Genomic DNA, 22851 nt, shown 5'->3' with positions numbered 1-22851 from the left:
TTTCGCGTGCCAGCAAAAGTTACTGGCATGCCATGTTTGGCACGCGTGCCAGGGGTTGCCCACCCCTGACCTAGAGAATCAATGACAAATGTGAAAAAAAAAGGAAGGGACACTGTTACATATATTAACAGAATTAAGAGATAATTCAACCAAAGGTAAATCATGGACTTCTGTTGGGTCATAATTTGAAAAACTAACTGTAAAAGGTATATATGAGAAGATTAAGGAAATCGGAACACTAATTGGATATTTGTTGATATTCAGAAATTACTAAATTTTTAACATGCTAATGATATTGATTGTTTTTAAGTCTGTATAATTTAGAGACAGGTACAAAAGTATTTACACAATTAAAGGATACAGTGTTTTCAATTTGTTTCAACATTATTTGGGGTTCAATGGAAGGCAATGGAGAAGGAGAATAAAGATGAAACAAGACTGGCCATATGTGATGACTGTTAAAATTAGATTCCTGTTGTATATGTTTGGAAATTCCTATAATTAAAAACAAAGAGTTCAACCTTATGCACAGTCCCTAATCTTCCAACCAGAAAAATGACAAAAATATTCAAAATAAAAATTTTTAACAGTCTAAGTCACCTAAGTAAAAGGAAAAATGAAATAGAGAGAAGGCAGAACTTTTCTAACCAAACAAAATTATAATTTAAACAACTATAATTAGTACCTTATCCAATCCATCCACAATAACTGAAATGATAAAGTGAGATGATAGGAGGAATGGGCTTGAAAAACAAACACCCATCAAACACTACCAAAACTAATCTATATCAAAGAAATGCAATGGAAGCTCAAGTGTGGCCAAATGTAACCTCCATAGCCACTGTGTTAAACTATTAATAGATTACAGATTACAAATTAGAAAACAAATTAAACCGAAACCGGTTTGGCTCAGTGGATGGAGCGTCGGCCTGCGGACTGAAGGGTCCCAGGTTCAATTCCGGTCAAGGGCATGTACCTGGGTTGCGGGCACATCCCCAGTGGGAGATGTGCAGGAGGCAGCTGATCGATGTTTCTCTCTCATCGATGTTTCTAACTCTCTATCTCTCTCCCTTCCTCTCTGTTAAAAATCAATAAAATATATTTAAAAAAAAGAAAAAGAAAACAGATTAATACAGTTTGCATGAACAGGAAACATGCAATGCATCTATAGTGTGGTAGATTAGAACAACCATTTATCAATGAAAATCACATCAGGAAAACAACAAAAACTTCTGTAATCATCTTTACAATATCCTGTAAACTGCCTATCATTTAGTATAGGATTTAATAAATATTGAAGTAGCTAACTATTAAACTCTCTACAAAAATTCAGACGAATATCAGAATTTCTCCAAAAATCAAGAAGTCAATTTATTTAGAAAGTTCAAAACATGCTATGTCTCTGTTATGAATGCACTCAACAGTTCTGCCAGGGAAATGCATTATTTAAGAGTCCATTTTTTTATCCAAATAGTTGATATGAGAGCAGAATTTATTAGTATTTAGTGCTGATCTAATTTTTCTTTCAAATACAAACCATGGATTTAAAACAGAAATATGTTTTGCTTATATATCCTATCTCTAAATGCTAAATTGGCACATAAACATCTGAAAACCCAGCTGCCTTTGATCCCACCACTAAAGGATAAATCTCCTATCTTCCCAAGAAACTTTCTCTACAAAGAGTCAAATCAGTCCCTAATTATAAATTTGCAAATATCAAGAATTCTACCACAGGAATTCTGAATTCAATGTTCTCATTCTGCAACTCACTGACTTTATGTCCTCCTTCTGTAAAGATCAGTAGCTCTCAACTTTTACTAAAGGAATATGTTTTCTTACAAGGGTTAGCAGAGCACAGGAGCAGCAAACTTTTGCTGTATAAGAATGAACTGTAGGAGTTTCAATATGGCAACCAGAGTAGATTGATCTTTCTCACATTCCTCTGAAAACCAAAATGGAAATAAAACCAGATTGGGGCCCTTGCCAGTTTGGCTCAGTTGGTTGAGTGTTGTCAAATGCATGGGGCGGTTTGGTTCCTGGTCAAGGCATATGCCAAGGTTTTGGGCTCAATCCCTAGTAGGGGCATAATGGAAGCAGTTGATGTTTCTCTTTCTTAACAATGTTTCTCTCTCTTTCCCTCTCCATTCCTCTCTCTAAAATAAATAAAAACATATTTTAAAAAACACTAAATTGAGGAACATTCACCCTGAATTACCAATTGAAGACTACCTGAAGGAGAGACTTTTAAACCAAGAAGGGCAGAAAGCACCTGGAGACTGGTAGGAAAGGCCGGGTTGGGAGATGGGCTGGTCCAACTCTTACTGGGGGCAGGCTGAGGTTTCAGAGAGATATCTCTGCTCCAGGTGGGATCCCCCTGAGAAGAGTGAGGCCTGGACTCCAGGCTGGGCTGGAGCCTAGAACTGGGAATAGCTACCCACATAACATCCAGCAATGAAAACGGGGTTTCTATACACCAGGGAGAGATGCAGCCTGCCAGAGACAAAGCCACTTTTGTTCTCTAAGGGCCAGGGAACAGGATTTTCATTTACAGCCACTCACCCTGGGCTTTGGCAGAGTGAGGGTGTTGCAGACTGGAGTCGCCTGAGGAGAGTCAGGGATGGGAGACATTGGAAAGAGACATGGGAGATCAGCTGCCAGGATCCTTGTGATCAGTCATCCCCCGCCCCCAATATCTCAGCAGCCATTTTCCATGAGAGGAACAAGCCGCTCCCAGCAGCAGTCTGGAGAAAGGCAATTACACTGCCCTTGAGGATACAGCTCACCCTACCTTGATTCTCAATCCCTGCTGAGGAGGCAGCAGCAGAGGCTGGACTCACAGGTCTGGGCAAGCTAAGGGGCTGTCAGTGATGAGCTTTGGAGTGGAGCCATTACACCTACTTTCTCAGGAACCTGACTAGCACTTCCCCCTCAAGGGAGAGCTGATAGGAACTCCTGGTTTCTAACAGACCCCACCAGCTGCATACAAGGGGACCTGCCCTGCCAAGGTCAGAAAGATATTCTGAGACAGACTCAGACATGTGATTCTGGGATAGGGGAACACACATACCATCTTCCCTAAAATCTGAACAGCACTTCACCATCATGGTAGACCCAGAGATTCTATTCTCCTGATTCTGCCAAAAGCATTTTCAGAAATGGCCTTTAAGTGACTGGGTCTGACAGCCAACCAACAGGCAGAGGTGGGCAGAGGCAGATCCCAAAGTGCCTTGGAATGTTTTCTGACATGCCCCTGGGCCTGCTCTAAAGCCAGTCTTGGAGTGCAGCTTGGCCCCTCCCATGCACAGCCAAGGCCAGTGGAGACAGCAGCCATGAACTGTGGATCACTTAAAGGTTGAACAGGTTATTGATAGCCAAATGTGGACAGTTTCTGACATTGGCTTTCACCAAAGAACCTCCTTGGATGCCCAGAATTGGCACAGAAAACAGTAAGCCTCAGAGAACGTAAGAGCAGGTTCCAAAGGGAGATCCCAGCAGGCCCTAAATTCTGCCAAGAAAAACTCTACTCTGTTTTTTGTTTCGTTTTTTCTTCATTATTTTCTTTGTTGTTGCTTTGTTATTATTTTCTCTTTTCTTTCATCTCTTATTTTTCCCTTTCCTTTTCTTACTCTCTTTTTCCTCTTTTTCCCCCTTTTCTTAATTAATATTATTCTTTCTCTTCTTTTTTCCTTTTAATCTTTTTCTTTTCTTTTTTACCATTTTTCTTTTGCTAATCTTATTATTTTTTTGTTAATACTCACCAGAGGATATTTTTTCTATTGATTTTTTATATTTTTTTAATATATTTTTTATTGATTAAGATATTACATATGTGTCCTTATCCCCACGTTACCCCCCCCCACTCATGCCCTCACCCCCCTGTTGTCCGTGTCCATTGGTTAGGCCTATATGCTTGCATATAAGTCCTTTGGTTGATCTCTCTCCCTTACCCCCACCCTCCCCTACCTTCCCTCCAAGGCCTGACAGTCCAATCAATGCCTCTCCATCTCTGAAAGAGATTGAAAGGGAGGGAGAGAATGGGAAAGAGAGAGAGAAAAGTCAATGTGAAAGAGATAACATCAATTGGTTGCTCTTGCATGAGCCCCAACCAGGGCCAGACATAGAACCTACAACCCAAGTATGTACCCTTGACAAGGAATCGAACCTGCAACCCTTCATTGCAGGGGCTGGCACTCTAATCACTGAACCGCACCAGCCAGGCCTTGCTATTCTTTATTCTTCTATTTTTTTCTCTCTCTTCTTTCCTTTCATATTCATTTTTCTTCCCCTTTTTCCTTCTCATATTATTTTTTTTTCAAAAACTTTTTATTATTCTTGTTCTCTATTTTTTCTTTTGTGGTTATTTTTGTAATTATTGTTGTGTGCATTTGTATGTTTTTATTTTTGTTTTCCTTTGTTCTATAAAACAGCTTGCATGACGTGGTCAGAGTCAGCCTGGTGACTCTGAGGAGAGATCCCACCCATGAATGGGATAAAAACAATCAAGATCAAATTACAACAGGAAAGCCCAAATAACCCATATGAGGTACAGTCATAGAGAATCCAGCTCAGGTGATCAAAAGGACTACATCATTGGGTACCACTGGACAGACACTACATAAAGTCACCATATGAAGACTGTGAGTCATAGCAGTGATATCTAATACATAGAACCAAATACAGAGAGACAGCTAAAATGAGGAGACAAAGAAACAACCACCAAATAAAAGAAAAGGAAGAATATTCAGAAAAACAGCTAAATGAAATGGAGGCAAGCAATTTATCACAGAGTTCAAAGTAGTGGTTATAAGGATGCTCAAGGAACTTAGTGATAACTACAAGAAACCTAATGGAAACTGCAAGGAACTACATCAGCTTGAAAAAGGACATGAAAACCACAAATAAGAACCAGTCAGAAATGAAGAATACCGTATCTGACATCAAGAATACACTGGAAGAAACCAGTACTACATGAAATGTTGAAGGGTATTCTTTAAGAAGAGGAAGAAGAGGAAGAAAAAAAAAATATGAACAATAAAGTGGCAATAAATACATATCTATCAACAATTGAATCTAAAAATCAAAATAAACAAACAAGAAATCTAATGAAAAAAATAATCTGATGAATAAAATAGAAACAGAGGAATAGAAACATGGAACAGACTGACATGAGGGATGAGGAATGAGAGGGTAGAAAGATATTAACCAAAGGTCTTATATGCAGTACCTATGGACATAGACAGTAGGGTGGTGAAGGCCTGGCACAGGGTGGGAACTAGGTGGAGGGAGACAATGGGGAGGAAAAAGAGGGACATCTGTAATACTCTCAACAATAAAAATTTTTTTTAAAAAAAGAATACACTGGAAAGAATTAAAAGTAGGCTGTATGAAGCAGAGGATTTAATCAGCAGTTTGAAAGACAAAATAGAAAAAAAAAACAAAAAACAATCAGACCAACAAAGAGAATGAAGAATTTTTAAAAATGAGGATAGTTTAAGGAAACTTTGGGACAACATGAACCATAACAATACCCATATCATAAGGTACCAGAAGGAGAAGAAAATGAGCAAGGGATAGAAAAGCTGTTTGGACAAAGAATGACAAATTATCTTCCTTAACTTGGTGAAGGGAAAAAGGAAAACAAGTTTAAGAAGCCCCAAGAGTCTCAATAAAGATGAACCCAAAAAGACACAAAACAAGACATATCATAATTAAAATGGCAAAGACACAGAGATAATCTTAGAGGCAGCAAGGAAGAAACACTTAATTACCTATAAGGATAATGCAGTAAGCTTAGTTTTCAAGAGAAACACGTTAGGCCAGAAGGAATTGGCATGAAGTATTCTAAGTAATGAAAAGCAAGGACCTAAAATCAAGACTACTCTATCCAGGAAGACTATCATTTAAAACTGAAGGCAAGAATGATCTAAAGATGGCAGCTGGCAGGATGGAGGTGAGGGAGAGGGTGTGAGTGAGTGAGGGAGTGAAAGGGGCATGAATGGACGTGTGTGGTGTGGTGTGTGTATGTGAGTGAGGGACAGTTAGATCCTGCAAGAGTATCAGGGGCTGGCAGACCAGGCTCTCCTGGACAGGAAGCTCCTGACACCACTGCAGGCACTCCCCGGTTGCAGGGCTCAGGCACAGAGCCCATGCCATCTTGAAGGGAAGAGTGGCCTCCACTAGGAACCCAGACTCACTGCCACCCAGACTGGCTTTGGACACTGCCTGGTACCCTGCAGTCACTCCAGCCAAAGTCATGCTGCCTTGCCCAAAGACCTGCAGACCCCAGGACGTCTACCTCCAAGGGCACACGGCTCCCTCATCAGATACTGGGACTTCTCCTTCCCTGGCTGCTGGCCTCTGGACACCATGGTCGCACTGCTCCAGCACGTGGGCCTCCCTGAGCCCACTGCCCTAGCAGGCAGCTCCTGGGCGCCTCTATGAGCTGCTGCTAGATACACATGTACCCAATCACGGGTGCATGGCTCCCGCAGCAGAAACTGGGACTTTCTTCTCCCTGGCTGCTGGTCTCCAAACACCGTGGTCGTGCCACTCCAGTGTGGGTGCCCTGAGCCCACCATCCCAGCAGGCAGCTCCTGGGGATCTCTTTGAGGTGCTGCTGGGTGCATGCATACCAAACCAAGGCTTCCACAGCAGAAACTGAAACTTCCACCTCCCTAGAAGCTGGCCTCTGAAAACTGTTGCACCACTCCAGCATGTGGGCCCCCTGATCCCACTGCCCCGACAGGCAGCTCCTGGGTGCCTCTGTAAGCTGCCACTGGGCATGCATGTATCCAACCAAGGGCACATGGCTCCTGCAGCAGAAAGTGGAACTTCCCCCTCCCCGGCTGGCAGCCTCCTGACACCATGGTCATGCCGCTCCAGCATGTGAGCCCACAACTCTGGCAAACAGCTCCTGGGCACCTATGTGAGCCACCACTGGGCATGTGCTTCTCCAACCAAGAGTGCACAGCTCCCTCAGCAGGATCCATGAGTTCCCCCTCCCAAAATGCTTCTGGACAACTTGGTGAGTTACTGAGGCCTCACCTCCCCAAACAAGATGGTGCTGTTTCAGCCACAGACTCCGAGATTCCCACATCCAGGAAATTACCTGGGCCAGGGTCCCACTGCCTCAAGCACAGACTATGGGACAGCTGCCTCCCACCAACATGGGCTCCGAGACCCTCATAGTGAGTTGAAGAGTGATGCTACCCATCAAGAGTCACACAACATTGGCCAAAGTCACACTGAGCCTCAGGCCCCGAAACCCCTTCCTCCCAGGCCGTGGTCTCTGGGGTCTCACAGTGAGCACATACCAGTGAGACCTCAGGGAACCCTTTCTACAAGAGCCGGAACCATGAACACATCCACAACAGCTTGCACAATGAGGCTGGGGGGGTGGGGGTCACATTGCCAGACAACCCATGATGAGACAATATCCATTAATGAGAAACTAACATTCAAGACCCAACTACATCAGGATAACACAAATAACTCAAGAAGGGGGCTCCATTAGAACACCAAGCTCAGGATATCTGAGAGACTGCACCACTAGATCGCAAAAATAACCAACCTCATAGGACCACCCCCAAAAGAACCTGGGTAGCAAAGCATTTGGATCTAAGACATAAAAACTATTAAAATGTTATAGCAAAAATGGGGAGACAAAGAAACAATCCCCAAAGGAAAGATAAGAGGAATCACCAGAAAAGGAATTAAATGAAATGGAGGCAAGTAACTTGTCAGAGAAAGAATTCAGAGTAGTGGTTATAAGGATGCTCAAATGTCTGGATGAGAAATACACACAACTCAATGAGAATTATAAGGAGCTGAATGATAATGTCAATATAAAAAAGGAATCTAGGAGAAATGAAGAATGACATCACTGCAATAAAGAACACAATAGAAGGATTCAACAGTAGACTAGAAGAAGCTAAGGATAGCACCAGTGAGTTAGAAGACACGATAGAAAAACAACCAAACAGAGCAGCAACTGGAAAAAAAAAAACTTAAAAAACAGGGTAGCCTAAGGGAGCTATGGGACAACACGAAACAAACCAACATCCACATAATAGCAGTGCCAGAAGGAGAGGAAAGCTGAGCAAGGGATAGAAAGCCTGTTTGAAGAAATAATGACAGAAAACTTCCCTGATGTTGGGAAGAAAAAAGCCACATAGTCCAAGAAGCACACGGAGTTCCAAGCAAGATTAACTGAAAAGACTGACACCAAGACACATCATAATTAAATTGGGAAATATGAACAACAAAGTAAGAAACTTAAAGGCTTCCAGAGAGAGACAGAAAGTTACCTACAGGGGATCTCCCATTAGACTATCAACTGATTTTGCAAAAGAAACACATCAAGCCAGAAGGGAATGGATTGAAATATTCAAAGTGATGAAAAATAAGGGACCGAGTCCAAGAATACTCTACCCAGCAAGGCTATCATACAAAATTGAAGGTGAGGTCAAGGAGCTTCACAAACAAAAAAAGAGTAAGAGAGTTTATTACCACCAAGCCAGCAATGCAAGAAATGCTAAAGGGACTACTGTAAAAAGAAGAAATAGAAAGGGAAGAAGGAACATAAAGAATAAAAATGGCTACAAATAAGTACCTACCTACACATATGAAAGCCTAAACGATCAAACAACCAAACGACTAAATGACCATATAACCAGTTGCTATGATGTGCACTGAACACCAGGGGGCAGATGCTCAATGCAGGAGCAGCCCCTTGGTGGTCAGTGCACTCCCAGAGTGGGAGTGCTGATCAGCTGACTGATGGGAGCCAGACACTGGGCTCATGGCTGGGCATTGCAGCTGCAGTGGCAGGAGCCTCTGAGCCTCCACTGCAGCAAGATACCAAGCGGTGGTGGCAGGTGCAGCAGGGCAGGGATGAATGGGAGCAGCACAGCACCCAGCCCTGGCTCGGGCTCTTCCCCAGCCACCTGCCACTTCGCTGTGCACTACTACATCCCTCAGGGGATGTCGAACTGCAAGAGGGCACAGGCCAGGCAGAGGACCCCAATAGTGCATGAGTCTGTGCATCGGGCCTCTAGTCAATAATAACCTTACATGTAAATAGACTAAATGTTCCGATCAAAAGACATAGGATAGCTGAATAGATAAAAAAAATATGACCCATATATTTGCTGTCTGCAAGAGACCTACCATGAACAAAGGACTCACACAAACTGATAGTTAACGGATGGAAAAACTTTTCAGGCAAATAGAAATGTAAAGAAAAAAAAAAGCTGGGGTAGCAATACTTATATCTAACAAATAGACCTCAAAATGAAGGCCATAACAAGAGATTAAAGAGGGACACTTCATAATACTAAAGGGGGCAATTCAACAAAAGAATATAACTCTGGTAAACATATATACACCCAATACAGGAGCACCCAAATACATAAAAAACATCTAGAAGATACCAAGAGAGATTTACAGCAATACGGTCATAGTAGGGGACTTTAATACCCCATTGACACCACTGGATAAGTCCTCTAAACAAACAGCAAAGAAACAGCAATGCTAAATGACTCACTACATGACATGGAATTAATTGACATCTTCAGAAGATTTCATCCCAAAGCAACAGATTACACATTATTCTCAAGTGCACATAGGACATTTTCAAAGATAGATCACATATTGGGACACTGGCTAAGTCTCTTCAAATTCAAGAAGACAGAAATCAAACCAAGCATCTTCTCAGATCACAATGGCAGAAAATTAGAAATCAACTACAATAAAAACAATGGGGAAAAAACACCCGGAGGCTAAATAGCATGAGAATTAACAATGATTGGGTTCCCAAAGAGATCAAAGAAGAAATAAAAAGCATCCTGGTAACAAATGACAATGAAAACACAACAATCCAAAATCTATAGGACACAGTGAAAGCAGTGTTGAGAGGGAAGTTCATAGCTATACAGACCTACCTCAAAAAATAAGAAAAAAAAGTAATAAATTATCTAACCCTACAACTTAAAGAATTAGAAAGAGAGCAACAAAAAACCCAGAGTAAGTAGAAGGAAGGAAATCATAAAGATTAGAGGAGAAATAAATGACATAGAGACAAAAAAAACACAACAATACAAATGATCAATAAAACCAAGAGCTGGTCCTTTGAAAGGATAAACAAGATTGATGAAACTCTAGCCAGGCTCACCGATAAACAAAGAGAGAGGATCCAAGTAAACAAAATCAGAAATGAAAGAGGAGAAGTAACAACCAATCCCACAGACATACAAAGGATTGTAAAAAAAAAAATACTATGAACAAATCTACTCCAACAAATTGGACAATCTTGATGAAATGGACATACTCCTAGAAAAATATGACCTTCCAAAACTCAATCAGGAAAAATAAAAAAACCTGAATAGGCTGGTAACTATTGATGAAATTGAAGCAGTAATAATAATAATAATAATAATAATAATAAAACTTTCAGGGAAAAAAAAAGCCTTGGTCTGGACAGCTTCACAGGGGACTTTCACCAATCATTCAAAGGAGAACTAAAACCTATCCTCCTCAGACTATTGCAAAAAATCCAAGAGGAAGGAACACTTCCAGGCTCTTTTTACGAACTCAGAATTTCCCTAATCCCAAAACCAGGTAAGGACACTACAGAGAAAGAGAATTATAGGCCAATATCCTTGATGAACATAGATGCTCAATAAAATTTTAGCAATCAGATCTAGCATTACAATAGAAAGATCATACACCATGACCAAGTGGGATTTATTCTGGGGATGCAAGGCTAGGACAATCTCCACAAGACAATAAACATGATATATCACATAAAAAATTGAGACACAAAAATCACATGAGCATATCAATTGATGCAGAAAAAACATTTAACAAAATCCAACACCCTTTCTTGATAAAAACTCTAAGCAAAGTGGAATAGAGGGATCATACCTCAACATAATAAAAGCCTTTTATGACAAACCTACAGCCAACATCATACTCAATGGGCAAAAACTAAAATCATTTCCCCTAAATAGAGGAACAAGACAGGATGCCCACTCTCACCACTCCTGTTGGACATAGTACTAGATGTGCTAGCCATAGGAATCAGACAAGAAGAAGGAATAAAAGGCATTCAAATTGAAAAAGAAGAAGTAAAATTGTCATTATTCACAGATGATATGATATTGTACATATAAAACCCTAAAGACTCCATCATAAAACTATTAGACTTAACAAATGAATTTGAAAATGTAGCAGGACATAACATTAACACCCAGAAATCTATGGCTTTTTTATATACCAACTATGAACTCAAAGAAAGAGAAACTAAAAACATAATCCCATTTAACATTGTAACCAAAAAATTAAGATACCTACAAATAAAGTTAACTAAGGAGGTAAAAGACCTATACTCAGAAAATTACAGGACGCTGAAAAAGAGATAGAGGAAGACATAAATAAATGGAAGGATATACTGTGCTCATGGATTGGTAGAATCAACATCATTAAAATGTCCATATTACCTAGCACAATCTATAGACTCAATGCAATCCTCATTAGAATACCAATGCCAAATTTCACAGATCCAGAAAAAACATTCCAAAAATTCATCTGGAATAAAAAAGGATGCCGAATAGCCACAGCAATCCTGAGAAAGAAGAATAAAGTTGGAGAAATCACAATAACAGATATTAAGCTATATTACAAGCCACTATTCTCAAAACTGCCTGGTACTGGCACAAGAATAGACATATAGACCAATGGAACAAAACAGAGAACACAGAAATTGACCCAAGCCTTTATGCTCAATTAATATTTGACAAAGAAGGCAAGAGTATACAAAGGAGTCAAGACAGTTTCTTTAATAAATAGTTTTGGGAAAATTGGTCAGATATATGCAAAAAAATAAAACTAAACCATCTACTTACACCATTCACAAAAATAAGCTGAAAATGGATAAAGGACTTCAATGTAAGATGGGAAACCATAAAAATCTTAGAAGAAGACATAGGTAGCAAAATAGCAGACATAGTCATAGCAATATTTTTACCAATACAACTCCTAGGACAATGAAACTAAGGAGAAAATACACAAATGGGACTACATCAAAATAAAAAGCTTCTGCACAGCAAACGAAACTATCAAAAAATCAACAAGAAAGCCCACTGTATGGGAGAACATATTTGCCAATGTGATATTCGATAAGGGTTTATTCTCCAACATTTACAGGGAACTCCTACAACTTAACAAAAGGAAGATAAACAATCCAATCAAAAAATGGGCAAAGGACCCAAATAGACCCCTTACAAAAGAGAACATCCAGAAGGCCAAGAGACATATGAAAACATCGTCAAAGTCACTAATCATCAGAGCAATATAAATCAAAACAACCATGACGTACCATCTCACGCCAGTCAGAATGGCTATCATCAACAAATCAACAAACGACAAGTGCTTTTGAGGATGTGGAGGAAAAGGAACTCTCATGCACTGCTGGTGGGACTGCAGACTGCTGCAGCCACTGTGGAAAATTAAAAATGGAACTCCCATTTGAACCAGTTATCCCACTTCTAGAATATTGCCCAACAAACCTGAAACACCAATCAGAAAGGATATATTCACCCCTATGTTCATAGCAGCACAATTTACCATAGCTAAGATTTGGAAACAGCCTCAGTGCCCATCAGCAGATGAGTGGATTAAAAAACTGTGGTACATCTACACAATGGAATACTACGCTTGCTGTAAAAAAGAAGGAACTCTTACCATTTGCAACAGCATTGATGGACCTGGAGAGAATTATGATAAGTGAAATAAGCCAGTCGGAGAAAGATAAATATCACATGATCTCACTCATTTGTGGAATATAATGAATAACATAAACTGATGTACTAAAATAGCTCGAGAGATATAGAAGCATAGAACAGACCATTCAACCTCACTATGAAGGTGGGGGACAGGAGGGATTTTTTTGGGGGGGCGGGGGGAGATTAACCAAAGGACTTGTATGCATGCATATAAGCATAACCCATGGACACAGTCAGTAAGTGGGGTGAGGGCATGTGCTGGGGGGCGGGGTAAGAATGAGCAGGGAGTGGTAAATGGGGAAAAACAATTCATATCTAATACTTTAAACAATAAAGAATTAAAAAAAAACTAAAGGTGAAATAAAGATCTTCCCAGACCAAAAAAAAAAAAAAAAAAAGAAGTTAGAGGAGTTCTTTACCACCAAACCTACAATGCAAAAAATGTTAAGGGACTGCTTTATGAAGAAATAGAGGGAAGAACATACGTATAAAGAAAAAAAAATGGCAATAAATAAGTCCCTATGAATAATAATCTTAAATGTTAATGAATTACAAGCTCCAATAAAAAGACATAAGGTAGCTGAATGGATAAGGAAACATGACCAAGCTTAGCCAGTGTGGCTCAACGGTTGAGTGTTGACCCATGAACCAAGAGGTCATTGGTTCAATTCCCGGTCAGGGCACATACAAGTGTGTGGGCTCGATCCCCAGTATGGGGCATACAGGAGGCATCTGTATATCTCTCTCATCAATCTTTCTACCTCTCTCTCCCTTCCACTCTCTCTAAAAATCAATAAAAATATTATTTAAAAAAAGAAAACGACCAATATATATATATGCTGTTCACAAGCAACCCACCTCAAAACAAAAGATTCACACAGACTGAAAGTGAAAGGATAGAAAAAAATTCCATGCAAATAAAAACAAAAAAGCTGAGGTAGCAATACTCATATCTAACAAAATATACTAAAACAAAGGCAATACTGAGAGGCAAAAAAGTCACTACATAATACTAAAGCAATCAATCCAACAATAGAACATAACCTTTAAAAACAGATATGCACCCAGTATAAAAGCACCTGAATATATATGTAAAAAAAGGCCTCTTGGTCGACTTTAAGGGAGAGACAGGCAGCAACACAGTCATTGTAGGGAATTTTAACACCCCAATATCATCATTGGATAGATCTTCCAAACAAAAAAATCATCAAGGAAACAGCAACCTTACACAACACACACTGGATCCGATGGACTTAATTGATATTTACAAAACACTTCATCCCAAAGCAACAGAATATATATTCTTCTCAAATGCACATAGGTCATTCTCAAAGACAGACCATATGTTAGGACACAAAATAAGTGATAATAAATTCAAGAAAATTGAAATCATACCAAGCATCTTCTAGGATCACAATGATATGAAATGAGAAATCAACTATAATAAAATACTCTAGCCCTAGCCGATCTGGCTCAGTGGATACAGTGCTGGCCTGCGGACTGAAGGGTCCCAGGTTCGATTCCGGTCAAGGGCACATGCTTGGGTTGTGGGCTCAATCCCCAGTAGGGGGCGTGCAGGAGGCAGCCAATCAGTGATTCTCTCTCATCATTGATGTTTTTCTCTCTCTCCCTCTTCCTTCCTCTCTGAAATCAATAAAAAAAATATATTTTAAAAAAACCTCTAAGACCCTCAGACACATGGAGGCTAAATAGCATGTTATTAAACAATGAACTGGTTACCAAGGAGATCAAGGAGGGGAAAAACTTACCTGGAAATAAATGAAAATGAATATACAACAATCCTAACCCCATGGGACACTGTGAAAGCAGTCCTGAGATGAAGTTCATAGCATTACAGGCCTACCTCAAGAAATACAAAAAATCTCAAGAAACAGAAAAGGAACAACAAGCAAAGCCCAGAGTGAGCAGAAGAAAGGAAATGATAAATGTCAGAACAGAAATAAACAAAATAGAGTATAAAAAATACAAAAGTTCAATGAAACCAAGAGTTGGTTCTTTGAGAAGATAAACAAGATTGACAAACCTTTAGCCAGACTCATCAAGAAACAAAAAGAGAGGACCCAAATAAATAAAATCAGAAATGAAAGAGAAGTAACAACTGACATCAGAGAAATACAAAGGACCGTAACAAAAATACTATGAACAACTATATGCCAACAAACTGGACAACTTCGGCAAAATGGACAAATTCCTAGAAACATACAATCTTCCAAAACAGAATCAGGAAGTATCAGAAAACCTCAATAGACCAATAACAACTAATGAAATTGAAGCAGAAAAAACAAACAAACAAAAAAACAAAAACCTCCCAGAAAACAAAGTTTCTGGACCAAATGGCTTCACAGGTGAATTTCACTAAGCATTCAAGGAATAACTAACACCTATCTTCCTCAAACTATTCCAAAAAATTCAAGAGGAGGTAAGACTTCCATACTCTTTTTACGAAGCCACAATTATCGTAATTCTAAAACCAGATAGAGACACTACAAAGAAAGAAAATTACATGCCAATACCCCAGATGAACATAGATGCTAGAATCCTCAACAAATTATTAGCAAACCAAATTCAGGAATATATTAAAAAGACCATACACCATGACCAAGTAGTATATATGCCAGGGATGCAAGGCTAGCACAACATTCACAAATTAATTAATGTGATACATCACATACACAAAATGGAAGATAAAAATCACAAGATCATATCAATAGACACAGAAAAGCATTCAATAAAGTGCAGCACCCATTAATGATAAAAACTCTGAAAAGTGGAAATAGAGTGATCAGACCTTAAGATAATAAAGGCCATATCTGAAAATCCTACAGCCAATATTATACTCAATGGGCAAAAAGTAAAAGCATTTCCCTTAAGATCAATAACAAACAGGGATGTCTGCTTTCACCACGTTTATTCAAAATAGTGCTGGGAGTCTTAGCCACAGTGATCAGACAAGAAAAAAAAATAAGGGCATCCAAATTGGAAAAGAAGAAGTAACACTGTCATTAATAGCAGATGACATGATATTGTACATACTAGTAGTATGCCATAAAGGCCCCACCAAAAACCGACCAGATCTAATAAATGATTCTGGCAAAGTAGCAGGATACAAGATTAATATCCAGAAATCAGTAGCATTTTATACACCAATAATAAACTCTCAGAAAGAGAAACTAAGAAAAACAATTCCATTTACTATTGCAACAATAACAACAACAAAAATTAGATACCTAGGAATAAACTTAACCAAGGAGGTAAAAGACTTGTACTTGAGAAATACTAATAGCATATTTCACAAATCTAGAACAAATATTCCCAAAATTTACATGGAACCAAAAAAAAAAGACCCAGAATAGTCTGGGCAATCTTGAGAAAGAAGAACAAAGTTAGAGGGATCACAATACTGAATATGAAACTACACCACAAAGCCACTATATTAAAAACAGCCTGGTACTGGCACAATAGACATACAGATCAATGGAACAGAACAGAGATCCCAGAAATTGATCCAAGCCATTATACTCAATTAAAGAGAAAGGGGGCAAAAGAATATAAGGGAGCAAAAACTGTCTCTTCAATAAAATAGTGTTAGAAAAATTGGACAGAAACATGCAAAATAATGCAATTAGACGACTAACTTACACCATACACAATAAACTCAAAATGGAAAAATAAACTTAAATGTAAGTCACAATACCATAAAAATTGTAGAAGAAAATATAGGCAGTAAAATCTCAGACATCTTTTGGAACAATATTATTGCCAATATGTATCCAATGGCAAGGGAAAGACAGGAATAAATAAGTAAATGGGACTATATCAAACAAAAAAATCTTCTGCACAGCAAAAGAAACCATCAGCAAGATAAAAAAGGAATCCACTGTATTGGAGAACATATTTGCCAATGATTCATCTGATAAGGGGTTAATCTCCAAAATACATAAAGAACTTATACAACTCAATGCCATGAAGACAAACAATGCAATAAAAACTGGGCAAATGAGTGCCCATCAGTAGATGAGTGAATAAAAAATATGTGGTACAATTACTATGCAGCTGTAAAAAAAAAAAAAAGAAGAAGAAGAATGATCTCTTACCCTTTGAGACAGCAAGGAGAGACCTAAAGAGTATTATGCTAAGCAAAATATGCCTGTCAGAGAAAGACAAGTATCACATGATCTCACTAATATGTGGAACGTAATGAACAAAATAAACTAACAAACAAAATACAACCAGAGGCATGTTTACATGGAAGTGATAAATGTCAGAGTGGATGGGGTTTGTGGATAACTGGATAAAGGAAGGTGAAGGGATTAGCTGTAGAACATATATACATAGCCCATGGACAGAAACAACAGTGTGGCGAGGGTCAAGCAAGGCGAGGTGGAGATTGGATGGAGGTGGGCAAGGTGGAGGGGCAAGTGGAGGACATCTGCAATAGTTTCAACAATAAAAATTTAAATTAAAAAAATGAATTATAAATATATGAGGCCTTGTGGGCCACATATAATCTTTGTCACAATACTCTTTTTTTTTTCTTCTTTATCATCTTTTAAATAACCTTCAAAACTGTCTACTTTATTATTTTTTATTTTTCTGGCTCTTTGTACAAAAACAGCCATGGGCCAGATTTTTCCTAGTGTCATATTTTGCCACTGTGGTTGACTGTATGAATCTGAAGACAAACTACTTGGGTTCAAATCCCAGCTCTACTACCACTTTTTATGTGTTAGAAATTGGCCTGTTAAACTTTGTGTCTCAGCTTTAATATGTGTGTAATAATAGCAACTGCCTGACAGGTTGGTTGTGAGGGTTAAATTAGTTAATATATGCAAAGTGACTAATGCACGGTAAGTTTGATATATCTTCTTGTATCTTTCTCTTTTTTGTCTTATATTTTTATTTTTTAAATTTAAATTCTTTATTGTTTAAAGTATTACAGAAGTCTCCTTTTCCCCCCATTGACCTCTCCCCGACTGCCCCCACCCCTACCCAGCACAGGCCCTCACCCCCCGTGTCTGTGTACATTGGTTATGCATGCATACAAGTCCTTTGGTTGATATCTTACCCCCTCACCCCCCCGCCTACCCTCATAGGTTGGACAGTCTGTTCTATGCTTCGATGACTCTGGTTCTATTTTTGTTCATCAGTTTATGTTGTTCATTATATTCCACAAATGAGTGAGATCATGTGATATTTATCTTTCTCCAACTGGCTTATTTTGCTGAGTATAATGCTCTCCAGTTCCATCCATGCTATTGCAAATGGTAAGAATTCCTTCTTTTTTACAGGAGCATAGTATTCCATTGTGTAGTAGATGTACCACTGTTTTCTAATCCACTCATCTGCTGATGGGCACTTAGGCGGTTTCCAAATCTTAGCTATTATAAATTGTGTTGCTATGAACATAGGGGTGCATATATCCTTTCTGATTGGTGTTTCTGGTTTCTTGGGATATATTCCTAGAAGTGGGATTATTGAGTCAAAAGGAAATTCCATTACATTTTTTGAGGAAACAACATAAGGTTCTCCCCAGTGGCTGCACCAGTCTGCATTCCCACCAACAGTGCACAAGGGTTCCCTTTTTTCCGCATCCTCTCCAGCACTTGTCCTTTGTTGATTTGTTGATGATAGCCATTCTGACAGGTGTGAGATGGTACCTCATTGTCATTTTGATTTGCATCTCTCAGATGATTGGTGACCTTGAGCATGGCTTCATATACCTCCTGGCCTTCTGTATGTCCTCTTTTGAAAAGTGTCTATTTAGGTCCTTTGCTCATGTTTTGATTGGATTGTTTATCTTCCTTTTGTTAAGTTGTATGAGTTCCCTATAAATTTTGGAGATTAAACCCTTATCAGAGATAACATTGACAAATATGTTCACCCATGCGGTGGGTTTTCTTGTTGTTTTGTGGATGGTTTCTTTTGCTGTGCAGAAGCTTTTTATTTTGATGTAGTCCCATTTGTTTATTTTCTCCTTAGTTTCCATTGCCCCAAGAGCTGTATTGGTAAAGATAGTACTACAACAAATGTCTGCTATTTTGCTACCTATGGCGTCTTCTAAGATTTTTATGGTTTCCCGTCTTACATTGAAATCCTTTACCCATTTCAAGTTCATTTTTGTGTATGGTGTAAGTTAGTGATCTAGTTTCATTTTTTTGCATGTATCTGACCAATTTTCCCAGCACCATTTATTGAAGAGACTGTCTTGATTTTATTGTTATGCTATTACCACCTTTGTCAAATATTAACTGAGCATAATGGCTTGATTTGATTTCTATGCTCTCTGTTCTGTTCCATTGTTCTGTATGTCTGTTCTTGTGCCCGTACCAGGCAGTTTTGAGAACCATGGCTTTGTAGTATAGCTTGATATCTGGCATTGTGATCCCTCCAACTTTGTTGTTCTTTCTCAGGATTGCTATGGCTATTTGGGGTCCTTTTTGTTCTAAATGAATTTTTGGAGAGTTTGTTCTAAGTCTGTGAAATATTCTCATGGTATTTTAATGGGGATTGCATTGATTCTATAGATTGCGCTGGATAATATGGACATTTTAATAATGTTGATTCTACCAATCTATGAACATAGTATGTTTTTCCATTTGTTTATGTCTTCCTCTATCTCAGTGTTCAATGTCAGGTAGTTTTTCAGTACAAGTCTTTTACCTCCTTAGTTAAGTTTATCCCTAGGTATCTTAATTTTTTTGGTGCAATGATAAATGGGATTGTTTTTTAGTTTCTCTTTCTGTGAGTACATTATTGGTATATTAAAAAGCCATAGATTTCTGGGTGTTAATTTTGTATCCTGCTATATTGCCAAATTCATGTATTAACTCTAGTAGTTTTTTTATGGAGTCTTTAGGGTTTTCTATGTACAATATCATGTCATCTGCTAATACTGACAATTTTACTTCTTTTTTTTCCAATTTGGATGCCTTTTATTTCTTCTTGTTGTCTGATTGTTATGGCTAGCATTTCCAGTACTATGTCAAAAAGGAGTGGTTAAAGTGGGCATCCCTGTCTTGTTCCTGTTCTTGGCGGAAATGGTTTTAGTTTTTGTCCATTGAGTATGATGTTGGCTGTAGGTTTGTCACAAAAGGCTTTTACTATGTTGAGGTATGATCCTTCAATTCCTACTTTGCTACGAATTTTTATCAGGAAAGGGTGTTGGAATTTGTCAAATGTTTTTTCTGCATCAATTGAGATGATTATATTATTTTTGTCTCTCAATTTGGTTATGTGATATATCACATTTATTGATTTGTGGATTATTATACCATCCTTGCATCCCTGGAATAAATCCCACTTGATCATGGTGTATGATCTTTCTAATGTAATTCTGGATCTGATTTGCTAAAATTTTGTTGAGGATTTTAGCATCTATGTTTATCAGAGATATTGGCCTGTAATTCTCTTTCCTTGTAGTGTCCTTATGCGGTTTTGAGATTAGAGCAGGGGTGGGCAAACTTTTTGACTCGAGGGCCACAATGGGTTCTTAAACTGGACCGGAGGGCCGGAACAAAAGCATGGATGGCGTGTTTGTGTGAACTAATATAAATTCAAAGTAAACATCATTACATAAAAGGGTACGGTCTTTTTTTTTTTTTAGTTTTATTCATTTCAAACGGGCTGGATTTGGCCCGCAGGCCGTAGTTTGCCCACGGCTGGATTAGAGTAATGCTGGATTCATAGAAAGAGCTTTGAAGTGTGCCTTCCTCTTGAATTTTTTTGGAATAGTCTGAGGAGGATAGGGTTTAGTTCTTTGAATGTTTGGTAAAACTCCCCTGTGAAGCCATCTAGTTCAGGGCTTTTGTTTGCTGGAAGTTTTTTGATGACTGCTTCAATTTTCTCCTTAGTTATTTGCCTGTTTAAATTTTTTGATTTTTCTTGAGTTTTGGAAGGTCATATTTTTCTAGGAATATGTCCATTTCCTCTAGGTTGTTTAGTTTGTCCATTTCCTCTAGGTTGTTTAGGTTGTTTAGAGTTGTTCACAGTGGTTTTTTGTTGTTGTTGTTGTTGTTGTTGTTGTTTTTTACAATCTTCTGCATTTCTGTGAGGTCTGTTGTTATTTTGCCTCTTTCATTTCTGTTTTTGTTTATTTGGATCCTCTCTCTGCTTCTTGGTGAGCCTGGATAGATGTTTTTCAATCTTGTTTATCCTTTCAAAGAACCACCTCTTGGTTTCATTGAACTTTTGTATTGTTGGGGTTTTCTTGTCTATATGTCATTTATTTCTGCTCTGATCTTTATTATCTCCTTCCTTCTGCTCACTCTGGCCTTTTCTTATTGCTCTCTTTCTAATTCTTGAAGGTGTAGAGTTAGACAATTTATTACCATTTTTTTCTTTTTTTTGTTTTTTTTCTTTTTGTTTTTTTGTTTGTTTGTTTGTTTTTAAGGTAGTCCTGTAGAGTTATGAACTTCCCTCTCAGAACTGCTTTCACTTTGTCCCTTAGGTTTTGGATTGTTATGTTTTCATTGTCATTTGTTTCCAGAATGCTTTTAATTTCTTCTTTGATCTCTTTGGTAATCCAATCATTGTTTAATAGCATGCTATTCAGCCTCCACTTGTTTGAATTTTTGAAATTTTTTGTATTGTAGATGATTTCTAATATTATGCCATTGTGGTCTGAGAAGATGCTTGATATGCTTTCAATCTTCTTGAATTTGGAGAGACTTTGCCTGTGTCCTAATATGTGGTCTATTTTTGAAAATGTCCCATGTGCACTTGAGAAGAATGTATATTCTGTAGCTTTGGGGTGAAATGTTCTGAAGATGTCAATTAAGTCCATCTGATCTAATAAGTCATTTAGGATTGCTATTTCTTTGCTGATTTTTTGTTTAGAGAATTTAGCCAGTGATGTCAGTGGAGTATTAAAGTACCCTACTATGCGGTTTAAATACATAGCGCCAAGAAGGGGAGCAAACATATTAAGAACAGTATGCCATATACGCCAGGTCCCTTGAAACATATGCTGTGCAGATGTTTCTTCCCTGCAGCGAGTGTGTCAAGCAGCAAGGACGGACCGGCTTCCAGCATCTTTGAATTGTTTTTGCACCAGGAGTCAGTGCAACAACACTGAAAAAAGTTAATATCATTCAAGGAACAGCAGCCTCCTGATCACCACACCCTCTGTCTGAGAAACAGCAGCTGTGTGTGAAGCCTCCCCCGACCAGCCAGAGGAGCCACCCCAGCAGTGAACAGCACCCACCACAGGAGCTGCTGCCAACTGAGGAGCAGCTGCTACCAAAACCGCCCGAGAAGCAACCACAGCTCGAGGAGCCACTGCCACCCAGGGAGCAGCCCCTGAATGACTCAACATCTAGATATGTTGGTGAGATCAAACATGGGTAGACAAAGAAATCCCCAAAGGAAAGAAAAGGAGGACTCGCCAGAAAAGCAGCTAAGTGAAACCGAGGCATGCAGCATGACAGAAAAAGAATTCATATTAAGGGTCCTAGAATGCATAAACTGGATGGAGGAAAAAATCAACAACTTATGCAAGAAGCAAGAAGAAACAGATTAAAAAATCAGTAAGTTATGTAAGAACCAAGAAGAAATGAAGAGTGATATAGCTGCAATAAAAAACACCATTGAAAGTTTCAACAGTAGACTAGGAGAAGCTGAGGACCGAATTAGCAAATTAGAAGACAGGGAAACAAAACACACCCAAACTGAACACCAATTGGAGAAAAAAATTAAAAGACAGGAGGAGAGTCTAAGGGAGCTATGGGACAACATGAAACAAAACAACATATGAATAATAGGGGTGCCAGAAAAACAGAAAGAGGAACAAGACTTAGAAAACCTATTTGAAGAAATAATATCAGAAAACTTCCCTGAGGTGGGGAAGAAAAAAGTCACACAAGCACAGAGAGCCCCAAACAAGGTGAACCCAAAAAGACCCACACCAAGACACATCATAATTACCATGGCAAATGTTCAGGACAAAGAGAGAATCTTAAAGGCTGCTAGAGAGAGATGGAAAGTTACATACAAGGGATCTCCCATTAGATTATCAAATGATTTCTAAACAGAAACACATCAGGCCAGA

The 22851-nt window shown here is 38.7% G+C and overlaps 1 protein-coding gene across 3 annotated transcripts in view; it reads right to left on the bottom strand.

The window, feature by feature from the left end:
- PLOD2 (procollagen-lysine, 2-oxoglutarate 5-dioxygenase 2) overlaps positions 1-22851 on the bottom strand; it is a 268114-nt gene that overhangs the window by 166134 nt on the left and 79129 nt on the right. The window lies entirely within an intron of this gene.

This window comes from Myotis brandtii, unplaced genomic scaffold, assembly GCF_000412655.1.
Source record: "Myotis brandtii unplaced genomic scaffold, ASM41265v1 scaffold373, whole genome shotgun sequence".
Classification (NCBI taxonomy): Eukaryota; Metazoa; Chordata; class Mammalia; order Chiroptera; family Vespertilionidae; genus Myotis; species Myotis brandtii.
Note: the sequence above shows the minus strand (reverse complement) of the source record. Positions and strands in the feature narration are given on the sequence as shown.